The sequence below is a fragment of the Notolepis coatsorum genome (genome assembly GCF_963971535.1).
Source record: "Notolepis coatsorum genome assembly, chromosome: 8".
Taxonomy (NCBI): Eukaryota; Metazoa; Chordata; class Actinopteri; order Aulopiformes; family Paralepididae; genus Notolepis; species Notolepis coatsorum.
The window spans coordinates 69,016,690-69,034,411 of NC_140172.1; the positions used below are offsets into that span (position 1 = coordinate 69,016,690).

Genomic DNA, 17,722 nt, shown 5'->3' on the forward strand with positions numbered 1-17,722 from the left:
ATGTCAAATGTCGGTCATGTGGTGGAAGAGTTTAGTACAGTCACACAACAGAACACCGCTGTAGTACAGTCACACAACAGAACACCGCTGGTTCGACCAGCGCTCCTGCCGCGTCTCTCTTGCCGCAAGGGCGTGTGCTAGTGGATTGATTGATTGGCCGTGTGGCCAATCAGAGAAACGCTGAACGAAAAGCTGAACACAAGTTGGTTGCCTTTAATATTCACGCATTCGGGACGGGCCACGTATATATCCGTGTTTCGAATCCATGCTTAAGGGACCAACCACGGATATCTCCGTGGCAAGGTTGTTTTGGCTTTTATTCCATTTTAATAACCTATTCAAGGTCACCGAGCTGCACTGCAGATGTACCCTACTCTTTGAATTCGAAAAAGTGCATTACCGGCCAGATCCTCTTAGGGGCGCTGTATCGATAATGCAGTGTTCCCTGTGGCAGAAGTTGTCTTTTTTTTTCTGGATTTCCAATGTAGTTTTCTACTCACCTGAAGCGATCGCTATTGCCTGTTGCACGGAATACGTTTTGGATCGTGGATTTCACGATGCAGTAAAGGAATTTATCATCAGCCAATGGACATATCGATCTACCAGATGGCAATAGATAACTGGGAAATGGTGTGGGGGATCCAACCGGCTCATGGTAAGATCTTTTTCACGTAAATTACATGCTGATCAGAGCTTGTTATGATACTCAACCAGCCGATCAGCGTATGTAGCTACTGAGACGAACACGGTTATTGGTAATCAATAATCAGAAACAACGTCCCCCGCCCCCCCCCCCCCCCCTTCCATGCATTCATGCTTGAGGATCGTACCGATCATATGCAGTTTGAGTTTTAACTGTAGCTTCTGTATAACCGAAATGCCATTGGATATAACGTTAGTAGCTATTAGCCCTTTATCCAGCCTTCCAGGAAATATACTAGACCAAATCCCGTATAACGCTTATATTCACGGCGCTATAAAATGAGAACGTATTGATGAAAAAATTATTTCTTAAGCCATTTTGAAGGGACGGTTTATGGACTCAGTTGACAATGAGAATGGACAGATAGCAATACTATAAAATATAGATTTAGCTCTACAAACAGCCCCACGGACTGTGCAAGTCTGTTTACATATGCTGGCCGTCTACAGTGATTTTAGACGCATCCAAATGGCCGCCAATGTGTTAACAATTATGTTTTACATTTATAGTCCGAAAATTAATAAAAGCACTACACAAACACTGCAAATGACAGTGAATAAATAAATAAATAAGAACTAAACTTAATCGCAGATATAGCTATAGTGGAATATAATGAAAACATCTACATCATGCTCTCAGCACATCCCATTCCTTTCATGTAGGCTATATATTTGCCATGTTGTATTCATATTCCATATACTGTCTTGTTCTCTATTGTTATTATTTATTGTTGGTTTTATTTATTTATTACATTGCTTAGTGTGCACATCCTAAGAGCCAGTTGAGAAACATTCCACTGCGCATCTTACTGTTCATGAGTTGAACCCACACAAATGACAACCGACACAAAGGATACGTTTAACGATGATGGATTTTAATACAATAAAAATACCTTTTAGTTGGTGATATATTCTGCCTATGCGCACACACACACACACACACACACACACACACACACACACACACACACACACACACACACACACACACACACACACACACACACACAGCCACACACAGCCACACACACACACACACACACACACACACACACACACACACACACACACACACTAACACACACACACACACACACACACACACACACACACACACACACACACACACACACACACACACACACACACACACACACACACACACACACACACACACACACACACACACACACACACACACACACACACACACACACACAACATATTTGAAAGCTGTCAAGAGATATACAAACCGATGACATGGCGGCGACAGGCAGACTCGCTAAGGAGGGACAAGCACCACATTCATTTCAATCAGTGACACACTGCCATCTTGATTCCAGGAGAAGATGAGATGACTGGCAACCTGTCAGCCCAGAGGCAGAGGCTCCTAACAAGCATCATAGAAGTATATTTCATAAACCAAATAGATTAAGAATGGAGTAAGCTCCAGAGTGGGGCTCCTCAACAAAAAGCTAAATGTTTACTTTCATACTGGTGTCACACGTACGAATAACTGAAACATGAGAGGAGGAGGGGGAGGAAGAGGAAGACGAGGAGGAGGAAGAGGAAAATACAGATGAGGAGGAGGAGGAGGAGGAGGAAGCGGAATATGAATATGAATATGATAAGTAAGAAGAGGAGGAGGAAGAGAAAGATAGGAAGGAGGAAGAAGAAGAGATGGAGGAGGAGGAAGATAAAGAGGAGGAATAAGAAGAAGAAGAGGAGGAAGATATGGAAGAAGAGGAGTAGGGAAAGAAAGAGTATAGAGGATTTACTGGACAGTTTTCTCAAGGCTCTTCCATTATTAGATACACACACAGAGGTCAGAACACAAGGTCACCTCCAGTGCAGTGTCCCTGGAGAAGTTCACAGTTCAATGCCTTGCTCAAGGGCACCACAATGACGGTGGGGCGCGTAGATCCAGCCATCCCCCCACACAGCTTGAATAGACCCTACACGGTGCGGAGGAGAGAGGAGGAAGAGAGGAGAGGCAGAACAGAGGGCTGTCTCCATCTGCGGAGAGCCATTAGAGAACTGTGGTCATACACCGTCCTACTACAGTACCTAATGAGCCAAGAGCCTCCAACCTGACACTTACGCCTGGCTGGACACCCCTTATTACCAAGCACACACACACACATACACACACACACACACAGACGTGTATTTCTTTTTTTTTATCTACTTTTTCTCCCATTTTCTATTTTTCTCCCATCCCAATTTTGTATTGTCCAATTCTACCCTCCCCTGTCTCGAACGCTGTTAGGCCATGCCTCCCACAGGTCGGCTGCAATGTGGACCAAGCCTTGCATCACGTGTCCCCTCCGGTACACGAGGAGGATCTCTCAGCGGCGAGGGGCTGCGTGGGAGGGACACACCGCCCTCGTTGCTGCCTGATTCTGCTGCGCAGGCGCACCAACCGACCTGTAGGAGTCGCTGTCCACAACGTCCGATCCCCACCCACCAGCTTCCCACCCCCTAATACTGCCAATTGTATTAGTATGAACGACCAGCCAAGCTGGTAGCAATGCCGAGAGCTGGGCTCGAACCCAGCATCTCCTGCATTAGTGGCGAGCGCCTTGCCCACTGCGCCACTTAGCCGCCCCTACAGACGTGTATTTCTATACTTGCGAGGACTATTGACTATGTTCACTCCCTAGCCCTATCACCTAAGTGTTTCATAGTTGTTGTGGTCCGTGCGCTCTACTCAACGATGGCAATATTGCGCAACTCAGGCCTGTGCGACTGTGCACGTAACGTTTGAGCACAAACTATATTTTGGACGGGGCTGCACAGACCGCATTGCGCAACACACACACACACACACACACACACACACACACACACACACACACACACACACACACACACACACACACACACACACACACACACTGATTGGCCACCCACAGTCTCTATAAGAAGATGCTCTTCTGTCTAGAGATCGCCCTCTAATTCTAATTGACAGTTTTTCATTTCTCATTTACATTTTAGTGTGTCGCTAAGGAACATGTGTGATTGCCGTTGACTCTCGTTGACTTCCGTTGACTTCCGTTGACTTCCGTTCGCTAATCTGAAAAAGTGTCTGTCTTCAGTTAAGACAGTGGTTCCCAAATATTTTCAGTCAGGCACCCTTTGGGTAATTAGAAATATGGAACATTGAAAATGGCCAGATGTACTAAAGTAGTCAGGAAAGCGTTTTCTACTAGTCTCTTTTCATTCAAACAGTGTTCTGATGTGCATTTATTGGGTCTCATACAAAGATAGCTTAAAATGTCTTATATAAAAAAGAAAACAAGTTTATTTTGAAGGTAGAATCGCTGTGACCTCAGTAGAAGTGAAGCCATGGGAGAGGTGTAGCCTCATCATGGCTGCTTTTTATTTTATTTTTTATATGGTACCTTCTTTTTCTTCATATGGTACCTTTTTTTTTCTTTTCATACTGTCTTGCTCTTGTCTTTGTAACGTGAGTGATGTTAACGTTACCTGGAACGTATGTTATGGGTGTATCAGCTTTTCTTTCAGCTCCTGCCGGTGTCAAAAACGTTTCCATTTTGTTTTCTGATTTGTTTTTCTCTCCCTGGTTGGATAGCTAATGTAGCGTCAGCTAGCTAGCTCACTACCACAGGTGATATAACTGATTTTGTGATCTCTCTTCACACTGCCAGCAGTCCACTAGACTAGTAGGAACAACCATATAACTATATGAGGGAACAACCATAGAACTATATGAGCTGGGAACAACCATAGAACTATATGAGGGAACAACATGTTTTTTCTCCCTCCATCTCATCCCCTGAAACCAGTAGTGGTTTCAGTAGTGACCGCTGAAACCAGTAGTGACCGGTGGCACCAGTAGTGACCGCTGACACCAGTAGTGACCACTGACACCAGTAGTGACCGCGGACACCAGCTACCATTTGTTGCCTTGAAACCACCTGAGGGGGAGACACTAGGAAGGTTGAGAGGGAGACACTAGGAGACACTAGGAAGGCTGAGAGGGAGACACTAGGAAGGCTGAGAGGGAAACACTAGGAGACACTAGGAAGGCTGAGAGGGAAACACTAGGAGACACTAGGAAGGCTGAGAGGGAAACACTAGGAGACACTAGGAAGGCTGAGAGGGAGACACTAGGAGACACTAGGAAAGCTGAGAGGGAGACAGATTCTTTATTAATACAGTAGGAAGGCTGAGAGGGAGACAGAGTAGGGGAGACACTATAGGATAGAAGATTATGGTGTGACTAACATCCCACCCATAGTATGGGATGATCATATCAGTGGTACATGATCACCCAGAGCTGCTGGTCTTAACTACTACAACCATCTCTGGACAACTGCAGTACTATATTCTTGTGTGTATCTGTGCACTTGGGTAATGTGAAATTTGTGTGCGTGTGTGAGTGTGTATGCATGTGCACACACATGGTCTACTTTGCACTGACCCCAATCTCACAGGAGGCTTAACCCCAGTAAACCGCCCTATTGGATGGTTCTGGGGATGCTGATGATGATGATGTGAGCAGTGGATATTCCCTGGTGGTTTTACTCTCTTAAGAGCCTCCAGCATGTCACCAGGAGCAAGGCTGTGCAGGTATTAATGGGCCAAAATGTCTAGATAACTCTCAATAATCCTGGCAATTCAAACCTGGGTATTTTCATCTCCTAAAGAAACTGATCTCCTCTCTCCATGGTGGCCGTTTGACAAGGCTGTTTGTCTCTACGTGAAGGAAGTGTAGTGGTGTGGACTTACTGTACATACTGTACACACACATGCATGAAGGCATATTGCGCATGCACACCCCCACACACACACACACACACACATGCACACCCGCACACACAGACACATTCACACAAACTCCAGACCATTCTTACCACACACAAAATTGTATCTCTTTCTTTCTTTCTTTCCTTCCTTCCTTCCTTCCTTCCTTCCTTCCTTCCTTCCTTCCTTCCTTCCTTCCTTCCTTCCTTCCTTCCTTCCTTCCTTCCTTCCTTCCTCCCTCCCTCCCTCCCTCCCTTCCTTCCTTCCTTCCTTCCTTCCTTCCTTCCTTCCTTCCTTCCTTCCTTCCTTCCTTCCTTCCTTCCTTCCTTCCTTCCTTCCTTCCTTCCTTCATTCCTTCCTTCCCTCCCTCCCTCCCTCCCTCCCTCCCTCCCTCCCTCCCTCCCTCCTTACTTAATTTCATCCTCCAGCCTTCTAAAGATATCAGGGCCTCTGTGACTCCAGCCAGCGTCAGTAGCTGATGATGTAAGATGCAGGCAAGGAAGAGTTTCAGACCCTAAATCTCCTGCATCCATTGTTCCTTCTAAGGCCCCCCCCCCCCCCCCCCCCCACACGGCAGTCAGCCAGGACCGAGACTGGAGACACTCTGTCACAACCAGCTCTGTTTAGTCTGGTGGCCATCTGGAGCTTGAAAAACCATATGAGATATTAGGTAATGTCTGCGACTACCAAGAGATAACAGCCAGATGAAAGCATGCAAAAAAGCAGGCTTTTCAAGAGAAGAGTAGAAGTAATAGACATGGAAGCTAATCTGCATTGCATTGTTTAACACACCAGGTACAAACCTGCCCTTGTGGGTCGTGGTTCTACATGTGCTTCCAGCTAAAGGAATTGAACACTTGCAGGAAATAACCATAGTCTGTTTTGAATTTATGTTGCACAGCCCATGTATTTGCAGTTGTAAAGTTACTCCTAATCATGAATGAATGTGATATGTCACCTGGAAGGACTCAATCTATACTGTCATTAAACAATGGATGTATGCAACATTCCAAATGACAAACTTTAGATCAGGGGTCGGGAACCTATGGCTCGCAAGCCATATATGGCTCTTCTGGTGACAGCATATGGCTCCCAGAAATGTTTGAGTACATTTTCTTTTATTTTTTTTTTTTATTTTTTTTTAATACTTGTGATATTTCTTAATAATACTGTGTCATTTTAAAGTAAACAGAAATTTGTTTTGAAGATACAGCTAATAGTATCTGTAGCTGAAGAAATAGCGAGCAGAGCTGGCGAGGGAACACAAGTGGACAGAAATAAAAAATCTTCAACCTGAAGACCAGCTGATTCTTAAAACTTGGAACGAGCTTCCTGTGACATACCACACAATGCAGCGTGAGTATTGCCGTATTGACCATGTTTGGCTCTACATATGCATGTGGGCAGTCATTCTCGCATATGAGGAACATTAAGACCAACCTACGCTCACGTTTAACTGATGGAAGCCTCAACGCCTGCATGAAGCTCAATCTCACCACGTATGAACCAGATTACAAGGCCATCAGCAAAACCATGCAGCACCAGAAGTCGCATTAAAAGTAAGACATATTTAATTTATTATATGTTAAAAATACTATATGGCTCTCAATGAAATATATTTAGAAATATTTGGCTTTTATGGCTCTCCCAGTCAAAAAGGTTCCTGACCCCTGCTTTAGATGATTAGGTTTGAATACATTGTTCATCTAGAAACTCAAAATGGACTTGTTGCAAGGGTTCAATTATGACACAAACAATGATCAACTTTTCCTCCGGTTTCCTCCCATGCTCGGTTAGCCACGTCTCTTTTCTATCGGACATCTGTTGGCATTGGTCACACAATGCACAGTGCAGAAGCGTATAGGAAAAGAGTGTCTCTGGCTTGTGAAGCCGGCCTGCTGCGCAGTGCTTTCGAGGGGCTGCAGAGTGATGCGCCATTAGAAATGATGGGCTTCAGTGTTCTACTTCAAAGGCCCTTTATGTAACTTAGTTGGCTAATCACGACGCTGGTATCATAATCATCACAGAGCCGCTCCGCTGGACACCCGGGCTCAACAACACAGCTGCTCACGGAACGAGTCCCTGCCACTATAATCAAGGGAAGCTACTTCACAGAACGCTGCCACGTCGCTTTCCACAAGTCTCTTCGTGGAAAGGAAAGAACTTTGGAATTATAGTATAGTTAGTACCAGGGACGTGCACAGGACTTTAGAGGGGCAGGTGCTCAAAGGCTGAAAAGGGCACTACACTTGTGTGTATATATTAACCGAGCACGCGCGCGAGCATGATTTTTAAGGGCCCTTTTCGGGCGGGGGGCCCCCTTTTTATGCTTTTTTGGGGGGTTTTGGTGATCAAATATTGAATATTGAACTATAATAATCAGTGCAGGAGCTCACTTATCCTTGAAAGACACTTTTATCACTGACTTAAAAGGCCCATACATCTCCATAAATGTCCAGGGGGGAGGGAATAAGTGCTTACCCTACAGCCCCAAGAAGTGCTGTATATTCTGTATTGTTTAATATAAATGCATTTTTTATTCCAATCCCGATTTGTATTTGAGATTCCCAAATCCCATCGGACTTGACTTCTTCGTGTCCCTCAATGAGTGTAATACCAGCATTCAACTGTATGCGCCACAGCGGTTTCTATCATCATCATCACCACCCACGCTATGCATAAAATATATAGGTCCACAGAGGAGGCCGTGCAAACTGCAATGGAATATGGGGTATCTCTCTCTGTCCCTAATATTTTGATTCTATCCTGACATTTTTCAGTCTGAAGGGCAGTCTATATGCGTAACGGTAAAAAAAAAAAAAAAATTGTTTTCTTCAAAAAGGGCACTTTTTTGATGAGGCTCAAAAAGGCAGGTGCTCAGGCACCCCTTGGCCTCTATGTGTGCACATGCTTGGTTAGTACTAGCAACTTAGCAAGTATAGCATAGGAACATAGAGTAAAACTGTATATTGTATAGTAGTGTACATAGGACATGTCTATTTGATCATGTCTATTTTATGTCTACCTTATCATCTTCTTTTTAAATTTTTTATTTTTTCCCCCCTCCTTTTTCCTCAGTTTTTCTCCCATCCCAATGTTAGTCGTTATGCCAATTCCCAATCCCCTTCCTGGTCGCTGCGCACCTACCCCCTACAGTCGGTCTCGGAGAGTGGAGGCTATCACATGCTTCCTCCGACACATGTATAGCCAATCAACCGCTTCTTTTCACCTGGCAGCGCGGACTCTCACTGAGAGGGTGTAACGTGTGGAAGGATCACACTACCCCCCTTAGATCCTTTCCTCGCTGAGCAGGCACCCCGACCGAACTGTAGGAGTCGCTGTTTACAACGACCACAACCCACCCACCGGCTTTCCCACCCTCTAACACTGCCAATTGTGTTAGTACGACGGCCGGCCAAGGCGGAAGCAACACCACCAGGCCACGCGGCCGCCCTACTACTTTATCATCTTCTACTTATTTAATTTACTATTGTATTCTTGCACAATCAAAGCGGGCATGGCCAACCACATTTCACTGTATGCCCTGGTATGTATGTGATAAATAAACCTCTTAAATCTTGAATCTTGAATACGGTGGTCTTTTCAGGGAGGGTGAGTCCTCTTCTTATACGGTGGTCTCTTCATGGAGGGTGAGTCCTCTTCTTATACGGTGGTCTATTCATGGAGAGTGAGTCCTCTTATACGGTGGTCTCTTCAGGGAGGGTGAGTCCTCTTATACGGTGGTCTCTTCAGGGAGGGTGAGTCCTCTTCTTATACGGTGGTCTCTTCATGGAGGGTGAGTCCTCTTCTTATACGGTGGTCTATTCATGGAGGGTGAGTCCTCTTCTTATACGGTGGTCTCTTCAGGGAGGGCGCATGGCTCCCCTTCTGCACAAGACAAACTTGTTTGCCGTCGCGACCATCAAAGAAACAGACTTGCGGTTGATGGAGCGAGTCAAGCAACAGACTGCGGTTGATGGAGCGAGTAAAAGGCTGCGTTGCACTGTGTGAACCAACGCGGTCAATGGTAGCCCTTCCGTTAATTACAATTATGATTATAGTTATAGGCCTAATTCTCCTGAGTAACAAAAAAACAACTAAAATATTGACTCTGTGTAACCCTGCCTCCCCCAGACTGTGAATGAGAGCGTTTTCTTCAGAGCCTTGGGCCAGGTTTGGGTTATACAGTTTACACAGGTTGTAATTTGGTTATGTGGTGTCATTTTCACACTATCCACTGGGAATTGCCCAGTACAACCAAGGGGACTCGCACCAAGTGTAGAAGGTATTTTGATCCTATGTTCTATGAATGTCACATTGTGCCTGAGCCCTGTTCTTAAAGTCAACTGGACTGGTTGAATAAGGATCAGGCCCGGCATGGCTGTAGCGTAGTGACATAGACCCACTCTGCCACAATAAGAGCTGATGAGGCAGGGCAGTGATTAATGAGTGAGAGAATGAACACATAATTTCCTTTGTTATCATGATTGGACCAGGGAGACAGCAGGGCCCTCAGGTGAAGGAGGCTGTAATGCATATGATTAGCTCTGCCATTTAAATGACATTCACACTAATATCAGGTTTGTCAGCGTGGATAAAATTCAGGGAGAAAATTGTCCGACCTAATGTCGGTAGGGTTGGAACACTTTAAATAATCACTGTAGAGGAACATCTAATGATAATGTTCTGAGAATGTTGTGCAAGGTACATATGCAGCCATTAGTTTTCCTAACCATTTTGCCGTGACGAGCGCACGGTGGTCTAATGGCATGGGAATTAATTAGGAAACCAGGTTGCTGTTCTGTTTTATGGCCGCCAGGAGACGCAAAGTCAACAACGGCCCGACAGGCGGCTGTCTGTTAACTTCATTCATCAAGGAGGCTCACAATGAGACCGCAAAATTTGACATCATGCCATATCACTATGTCTACAGACTGTATGAATTAATGTTGCTGAATTAAAGAATTAATAATTAAAACATGTCAAATCAGCAGTCAAAGTGTATATTTTCAGCATCACGTTTGTTTACCAACAATTTAGTTAGTTAGTTTAGTTAGTTTCTTTATTAGTTGTCGTACAGAATACTTTTATACAAAATGCTTCTTTCTGTTTCGCTCCAGAGACTGTGCTAGGCAAAAATAGATAATAAAATAAGTATAGCAAGTATAAAATAGAAGTCAAGTACGTAGACAAAAAATTTCAGTATATACATGTACTATGTAGAGTAGAAGTAACTGAGTTACCATACAATATACTATACAATGCAAAGCAGAAGTGGGATGAGGTACAATTTAGGTACAATATAATTTACAGTAAGGTGTAATGAGGTATGGGTTGTAGTGCAAATTCTTTACCAATAAATATAAAGTGTGCTTAGGTGTACTAAAGTGGTTAAAGTGGGTGCTGCAGTGAGTTGTATGTTTAAAGTGAGTGTGTGCGTGTGGATGTGTGTGCTGTGAGTGCATTTGATGGTTGTTGTTAGTGTTATTGTTCGTTGAGCATCCTGATGGCCTGGGGATAGAAGCTGATTTTAGCTAATTTTAACTGTTATTAGTCAAATATAAGATGATAGAATCTCATTGCATTTTATGTGTGAGGCCGTGGTGTAGTGGTATAATAATCCATGTCTCTGAACCTGGCGATCGTGGTTTGATTCCTGTTTTTGTATTTTATATAATTAATTTATAAAAATTAAATGGTGGTGTTCTGGCAACATCTTTTGGCTAAATACATAGACATGTACTGTAATGCTTCATTTGATTAAATGTCCTTTGGGCAATAACAGCGATACGATGTCAACATTGTCATGAGAGAGAGAGAGGGAGAGAAAGAGAGAGAGCGTCAATAGAGCGTTGATTGATCTGCGTCGATAGAAGGACACAATAAAACGTTCAAGACTATGCTCCAACTTGTGTAGTGTTTTACTAAGATTGTTGAACCGTGACAAATTTCCTCAATGTCAGCGTTGGGCCCTGAATGCGAAATACACAAGCCTTTACTGGCCGTGCAGAGGACCAAAATATTCGCCAGCAGTGGATTAATAATACCAACTTCGTGCCCAATAAAAACAGCACGGTAGTTTTTTATAACAGTCGACAATCTCTATTCATCTCACAATGACTAACTTTAGCATACAGTACAGCTGCCTACTGTAGCCTAACATGGTGAAACACGTCTTTAAGCTAATACTGCTTAGCTCAGTTATAACGTTATCTTTGCTAACGTTAGTGCTCTGCGGTGGTTGCACATAATAAATTAACTCAACCAACTGGCGTTATCGTGGAAATATTTAACGTTAATTGCTCTAAGGTGAAAATAAGCTACTGCACACCAAACCTAACGCTTTTGTACATTGGATATATGTCACACAGGTATGGAGATGTTTGTGTTTCTGTTTCTTTTGAAAATGTTTTTTCAAATTGCATTGGTCCGGATGGGAGAATTCAGTACTGTTAATCATCTTCCCTTTATTAATTTCCTTAGATTTTTTGTACACATGATCTCAAGAAGGTACTGAACGAGATCAGTGGCAGTTCTTCATGTCTGGTCATTATTAGCATGGTGTTATTCACTGTCAAAGATGCAAAGAAAAATCATAATTCATATTCTCCTTTGTTTCATCACAATTTAAGCAAGCCTAGTAATAGACACAATATTTCTGACACTGGGAATACATTCACTGAGGTCCATAGATGTCCCTAGATACCAAGAATATGCAAATAGATCTTGTAGAAGTGGAGCAATATTCCATTTACTTTATTTATGTATTTTAGGCGGATTTTCAGAAAATAGGCTCCGGGCTTAAGAGGTTAAAACCCACCGTTGAATATGCTGCCCAAATCTTCGATATCACACAGCAATGTGAGATGCAAAAACAACCCCTTGAGTTATGCTTTTGTATGCTTGTCGATTTTCTAAATCAATCTAACTTTAACTGATGACAAGAACTTTAACATAAAATGTAACTAGACTAATTTACTCTGAGACTTTTTCCTGGTAAAAAAAAATTCCACTATTAAACACCTGTTAACGTTAGAGCAATTAACGTTAGATATTATCACGATAACGCCAGTTGGTTGAGTTAATTTATTATGTTAAGTAAAGTAAAGTTAACGTTATAACTGAGCTAAGCAGTGTTAGCTTAAAGACGTGTTTCACCATGTTAGGCTACAGTAGGCAGCTTTAAATGAATTATATAAAATACAAAAAAAACCTAATCAAACCCCGATCGCCAGGTTCAGAGACATGGATTATACCACTACACCACGCCTCACACATAAAATGCAATGAGATTCTGTCATCTTATATTTGACTAATAACAGTTAAAATAGTTGGTAAACAAACGTGATGCTGAAAATATACACTTTGACTGCTGATTTGACACGTTTTACTTATTCTTTAATTCAGCAACATTAATTCATACAGTCTGTAGACATAGGCCGTTGTAGCGTCCTATGAATGAAGTCACCAGCTGTAATCGAGCTGAATGTAACTCGAGCTTTGTCGAGCGCGGAGCTCCTCCAATGAATGAACAAACAGCCGGCGCGTCGGGCTGTTGTCACCTGCTGTATTCGAGCGCCCCTGCTGGTCATCGTTACCGTTAATACGGTGCCCAAACCTTTGCAACATGGCGGAAATTACATGTTTTGCATCAGTCAGTGGTAAAAAAAAACATGTATGTACATGTGTTTATTGCATTTTCAATGCATATATATAGGCTAGAAGCAAGTGCTTTTCACAAGCAAGAAGCATCTACATAAACCTTTTCCTTTTCCTTTCCTTCATTGTCTTCCTCAGTGAGATACAGGAAATGGCAAGTGAATACAACTTGGCAGAGCTGAATATCGGACGTTCTGACCAGCAGGTTAATGCACTGAACCACTCTGAAGGAAAAGCCAACTACTTACTAGACGAAAGCAGTAGCGCCATGTACACCCAGCCCTTCAGACCGTGTGTCAAAAACACCACTACTACAACTACTATTACTACTGAGGGCCTGACTGGGCTTGGTACAGAGAAACTAGCCTGTAGAATGTGCCTGGATCTACGCTGTACATTAGATAACTGCAGTAAACATCCGTTCTCTATACACAAGCAATAAGCACAGATACTCATATTCTGTGGTTAAGAAATTAAACGACCCGTTACACCATATTTAAGACTCAAGCGATCCTGCCCCAATGAACTTGCCTGCACAAAAGGAAGGACTTGTCAAAACTCTGAGGAAACTACAGCATTGTGGAATATTCCCTCTCAAGTGCTGGATCAATTTTTTGTAAACAGCCTGCACCCTGCAGTCGTAATCAGAGGGTATTTTTTTATTTTAGGGATTTGCAGGCCAGCCAGGAGGCATCCGCCAGAGTGATCTGAGGCGAAGGCGGAGGCTTCCCACCAAGACACCCTCCCTCCCTCTTTCATCCCTTCTGCCTCATCCTGCGTTCAGCCTACTGAACTTCCCTTCCTTTCTTGCCTTTGTCCGGCCCCCCCCCCCCCCCCCCCCCCCCCCCCCCCCCCGGTCCACTCTCTCTGGCCTCTCTCCTCCGTCCTCTCCCTCTTGTCCGCCTCAATCAATGGGCCTGCAATCACTCTGCAGACAGACTTCCTGTGCTCAGTCAGCCCTGCCTAATGCCTGCATGCCGGTGGCTGATGAGGCGTTGTGATGACATCACACCCATCGGATGACGGATGTTTTTAAATCTTGTGCATCTGAAAGACTATGGTACCTTTGGGTGCTTGAGCTGCTCCGTATACCGCATACCTCACGTTACATGGTTGGTTGGTTGGTTTGTTTTCTCACAGGCCCTAGAAGATATTGGCATCAAGTTTTCATATCATCATTAAATCTTGTGCTATGATTTTAGGAGATTGAAATTGATAATTCCTTTTCATAATAATTTCAATTTCAAAATGGCTGTACCGTTTTCTGATAAAATTTTGTCCTGCAAAGGCTGCTGTTACCACGCCTACTAGGGTGAAGCCCCACTTGGTCAACACATTGATTGGATTTTCACTAGTGACAGCAATCAGAATTGACCTATCTCAAACCCTGCCCTCTTTTCTTGATCCTCCAATCACAACTGTTTTTGCCACAAGCAACAGTTGTGATTGGAGGATCAATAAAAGAGGGTGGGGTTTGAGATAGATCCATTCTATGGTATGCATGAAAAAAATTAAACAAGCACATAATATATGAATGTCAGCTGTCATTGTCCCATGTGAAAATGAACCATAGTAAAACTATAGCATTCCTGCGGTTTTCTCATACACATAAATTACTATAAGCGAAGTGCTTAGGAAGAAAGCTAGCTCTATGGGGAGTTTGAGCTGTTGCCCTCTGGTAGTCATTAGACTACCTAGAACAAACCGAAACATTTAAAAAAAAACTCCTTCATTCCTAATGCCATTACACATTGAGTGCCGACGACGAGATTAGTCGTGCTAACTCGCCATGCGTTGAGTGCCAATGACGAGTTTTCTCGTCTTTTTCTCGTTTTTGCTTTTATTTGCAATATCCATACATTTTTCATCCATCCAGCCTGACGTTATCATTGGAAATGGGTCTGAGCTTGAAAAGGGCAAATACCGCCGCCTATCGTCTCCCGGATGGTAATGCACATCATTGGATTGGATTGGATTGGGTGGGCATGTGCATCAGAAAAAATTTCCGGTCCGGGGTTTTCCCTTCTCTGGCAAGCAGTATCGTGTTATCACATTGACTGGCGAGGCTCGGAGCAGCGCCGATTATGTGTTTTGGTGCTATAACGTTGGATCAATCAATCAATCAATATTTGGAATGGCGATCAGGAATTGGATTAATCTTTTTGCAGAACATCTGACGTGAGGTAAGGACTCTATTTGACCAGTATTGGGTTAATCAGATGTTTTTTTCTCAGCCATGGAAGCGTGTCTGTGTGTGTATGACGTTAGCGCTGACCAGGTCATGGATAATAGATTTTCCACCCCGCTTCTCTAGCGTGCATAAGTACACATATACTATCGATAATCTAGCGTTTATTTGAAAACGATTCATAAATCAGCCGAAAAATTACAACATGTTTTGTGTATTCCACTAAAGAGCTATTATCGTGGAATTTCTCTGGAATTACTACAACTCTCCAAAACTATACTCGTATTCAAAACGGTATAAAACGGAAATGTACCAATGAAAAAACAATCCGTTTCATACATGTTGACTGCAAGCAAGTCATTGATAAGCGAGGGGTGTTTTAGACCCATAGCCATAATTTAAGATATAGTTTAAGCCTTTGCAAATTTCCCCGACCTCCCATTGACTTCAGTGCTGGCACTCTAGCCCATATATGGTCAAAGGGGCGTGGCACTCAATGTGTTAAAGCCCAACCTCCAGGTTAAACCCTACTGATCAATTATGGGTAGTTTACATCATTGGTATATAATTTCATTATTTATTTTTTTCCATTTGACACCGGAAATGCCACTCTGAAAGAGTTAAAAAGGTCCATGCACGAATAACATGCACGCGCGAATCAAAAAAGCTTATCAAACGCCGACGTCACAACAGGACAACAGGTGCATATTAATGAGCCGAATCTAAAAGCTTATCAGACGCTAGCACCTAGCACGGCCGTGACGTCACTTCAGGAAACGTATGCCTTATGTCCGTCCGGGTCATAGTACTAGATCAATGGTGGCTCACTCGGTGCATCACAGTTAGCCTATATCTCCGCCGTCCCTGCTACTCACTGACGTTAGCCTATAGCCCGCCGTCCCTGCGGGTGGTTCTCTCCTCTTTGTGTGCCCCCGTCCCCGCGGAGGAGCTTGTGGACTCGACAACAGCGGCGGCCGCAGGGCGCCGGAGCCCGCAGCGCTAGTTAGCTCATAGCTATCGTGCAACACTAGCCTTTACGGGCTCGAGCACCCTACGGCTGCCGCCGCCGTCGCGTCCATGGGCCCCCCGGCAGGGCACCCGTGGGGACGGGGTGTACAGAGAGGAGAGAACCATTTTGGGTCGGCCGTTCATGCCGGCCAGCGAGCCGGATGTCGGGATATGTTGTTAGCACAATAGCTACCAAGCTAAGCTATGTTATCTACTAACGTTATAAACACAATATGTGTACAACGACACAATGATTTACATTATTACAAATATGGTAACGTGGTTGTGGCTTTTACAAATAGTGGTTAGCTTTAGAGATGGATGGATGGCTATAATCACAGAGCAATAGTGAGGTGAAACAGATACATTTTAATTCGGCTAGTAGTAGCAAGCATATATCTAAGCTCTCTGCCTGCCACTAGCTGTGTGACTCTCAGCGCCCCCTGGTGAGCCCCCTGGTGCCCTGCACCTGTTGTGACGATCATTTTGATTACACACGCACGTTATGAACCATTGATTAAAATATGCACATGCGTGGTGATTGTGTTGGGCAGACAAAATGTTTGATAAAAACGCTAAAACTGGGTCAATTTCAATACTTTTTTACCCCCTTCTTCATGAAAGCCACTGTTGGCCTAGTCCACATTGTTTATTGAACAAAAATACAACGTGGAGGTTGACCTTTAAGGCACTAAATTAATCTTGCACTCGTTAGACCCAATCCTTGTTGTTGTTGATGTATTGTATTCCTACGTTCTCTGCACTTCCCCATTACAGATGTATGTATAATGTCTGCCATCTGCCGCCATTGTTGTTGTTTTATTTGTTCAATGGTGAGACCAAAAAATTATTTCCACATTGTGGACAATAAAGTGAAACTAAACTAAACTAAACTATACACAATATAAATACTATAGTCATAATAGCTATAACTTTAACACATTGGATGCCAGACCCGAGATAAGTCGGGTTAACTCGCCATCGCTTGAGCGCCAAACCCAAGAAAAGTCAGGGATTTTGGTCGTTATTTCTTTTATTAGTTATTTCCATTCATAATCCATCGAGGGAGCCTGATGTTATCATTGGGAATGGGTCTGAGATCGCAAACATCCAATACCGCCGCCTGCCACCTTGCTGCCTTGCTGCCGGTATTGCACATCCTTGGAAACTCTCTGGCTTGGCCTGTATGTCGATCTAAAAAGTCTGGTCCGGGTTTTCCTAGTCAGGCATGGCGAGCGGTTATAACACATGGATTGAGGATAATCAAGTACTCCCGATTCATGTTCTTTGGTGGATTATGTTAGCAACACGATCAACATCAATACTTGGAATGGCGATCAGATAATTGGAATAAGGGGCGCCCCAGTGGCGAACCACATAACACGCTGAGTCGCG

The 17,722-nt window shown here is 43.7% G+C and overlaps 1 protein-coding gene across 1 annotated transcript in view; it reads right to left on the reverse strand.

The window, feature by feature from the left end:
• The window catches only part of LOC311232952 (RNA-binding protein Musashi homolog 2-like), a gene marked incomplete at its 3' end in the record, with an annotated part of 999,121 nt that overhangs the window by 296,498 nt on the left and 684,901 nt on the right, over positions 1–17,722 (reverse strand).